Consider the following 2,592-nt stretch of genomic DNA (forward strand, 5'->3'; position numbering starts at 1 on the left):
CCACCTGCATCCTCGATGAAGTAAACTGGGTACCAGATCCCTCCTGGCTCAGTCCGAGCCATAAGCACATTAAGCAGAAATTGCCTGGAAATACCCAAACGAACATGAAATAAAGCTGAATGAAACCCAGAGCCAGCTGCAAAGCTCTGGGTGCTGACCTGCCTCCCAAAACTTGGAACAGTTGCTGCTGTATTGGGCAGGACCTGTCGTGTCACACGCAGTTAGCACCTAACTGAGATACAGGACTCCCATTGAAGGTGATTGTTAAATGACAGTGTTCATGCTCCTCTGCTCCTGGTCAGACCAGTCTCTGCTGCAGCTTCAGAGGTGTTTGGTGCAGCAGCAGCTCCCAGGAGATGGGCCTTAATGAAGGGCTCCCTAATAAAGGCTTTAATTGCCTGGTAAGAGGAAGGGCGATCCCCTGAGGTGGAACATCTCTAAGATTAAAGGCTTCTCCCAGCCTTTCTCCCACTGCTTCTCCTTTTGACTTCAGGTTTAACTCTCTTAACACTTTATTTCTTTATTTCTCTTCCCCTTTGGCAGTCATGCAAAATAAATGGGAAGAATGAGAGAAAGCCCAATATCAAAGAGAAAGAGAAAAATTATCATCTTTAAAAACTTGAGATCTTTCCTCCTTTCTTTCCTTCTTTCTTTCTTTCCTTCTTTCTTTCCTTCTTTCCTTCCTTCTTTCTTTCTTTCTTTATGAAACCCCAGAATAACCCAGCCTGGAAAAAAATAGTCTTTAGGTGCCTTGGGAGCTTGGAAAGCAGAGTGGCTGAAAGAAGTTGTTCCCTGTGAGGGTGGGGAGGCCCTGGCACAGGGTGCCCAGAGAAGCTGTGGCTGCCCCATCCCTGGAAATGTCCAAGGCCAGGCTGGATAGGGCTTGGAGCAACCTGGGACAGTGGAAGGTGTCCCTGCCCATGGCAGGGGGTGGAAGGAGATGAGTTTAATGTACCTCACAGCCAAACCATTCCAGGATTCTATGACAGCTTCCCAGATCCCATCCAGTGGACAGTGAGCCTGGCCCTGCCTGTGCTGGGGTCCCCTCATCCCAGTCACTCTGCTTAAGTGATGGAGTGTGCAAAAGCGTTCCCTGTATGGAGAGGCAATGGTGCTTTAGCTCCCTTTCTCTGTCAGGGACTTTATTCAGTTGTCTCCATGATGCCATGAAGATTTTTGCCTTTTCTTTTATACCCCTGTTATACCTTTTTTACAACTTCTGTATTCTTAGTGCTTTTTGCCTACATTCTTGGACTTGTTTATCAAGCTGAGAGACTAAACATTTTAGAAGCTTCGTAGCCAGGGTTCAGTGTGCCCCAGAGCCCAAGGTCCTCTCCAGAACACATTCTGTAAACCAAGATAGAACCATGCAGGGGAAGGCTCCTTGGGGAGGGGGGCTCACTTGAGCCTCTCATTGGGGAATCTTTGATAGATGTGCTAATTAGTAAAACCTATAATGTTATACCAGATCTTTGGGGACAGACTCAGCGGGGTGCATCTCGATGCATATGACCTGGATGTGTGCACCTAAGGATCCTTACAATAAATACCAAGGTAAAATCCCTTTTCCCCTTCTAACCGTGTCTGACTCTTGATTTTAAGACCAGGAAAAGGCATCACCCAGACATGCTAATTAATTTATTCTGAGTAGAAATAAATGTCTCTAGACTTCCTTTGTCATTTTCAATCTCTCTTTAACTCCCATCTGTTTCCTTCATGGTTTGTGAACTAAGAAAGAAAGAGGGGACAAATGGAAATGAGTTGATTTGAATTTTCCTTATTGAATGCTGTTACCGTAGTGAGGCCCTAGGGATCCCACAGAAAGGTTGCACACGCCTCTGCTGAAATCTAAACAGCTGTGGGAAATGCCCTTTTACTGTAAATGTTGCATGGAAGTCATTAATAAACTGCAGTTTCATTAGGTATTGCCAGATGTTAACTCGAGAACTCTGAGAGCAGCAGCAGGTCACCAGCCAGCTGAGACAGAAGCGGTGGCAGTGCCAGGGAGGGGACCTCTCCCTCTGCAGCAGAGGGCTCCTGGGGAGACAGGGACCCCCATCCCTACAAGCACAGTGTTGGAGCTGTGCTCTGACTGCTGCCCTGCCCTGTGCCAGGGCTTGGTACAAGCATGATGCATGGAATGGCTGGGAATGCTTTTTTCCTTCTCTTCGTCCCCTCCTCCTCCTCCTCCTCCTCCTCCAGTGCACTGCATGATTCCTGGAGCAGCTGCTGCCCCAGATCTCATCCCGATGCATGGGGAATCCTGTTGGAAAAAACCTCCAAGACCATCAAGACCAATCTGTGCCTGATCCCCACCTTGTCAACCAGCCCAGAGCACTGAGTGCCCTGTCCAGTCATTCACTCCTTGGACACCTCCAGGGCTGGGGACTCCACCACCTCCCTGGGCAGCCCATTCCAATGCTTAACAACTCTTTCAGTGAAGAAATTATTCACAATATCCAAACTGACCCTCCCCTGGCACAGCTTGAGACCATTTCCTCTTGTCCCATCCCTTGTTCTCTGGGAGCAGAGCCTGACCCCCCCCGGCTGCCCCCTCCTGTCAGGGACTTGTGCAGAGCCACAAGGGCCCCC

This window comes from Corvus brachyrhynchos, unplaced genomic scaffold (genome assembly GCF_000691975.1).
Source record: "Corvus brachyrhynchos isolate BGI_N302 unplaced genomic scaffold, ASM69197v1 scaffold338, whole genome shotgun sequence".
Taxonomy (NCBI): Eukaryota; Metazoa; Chordata; class Aves; order Passeriformes; family Corvidae; genus Corvus; species Corvus brachyrhynchos.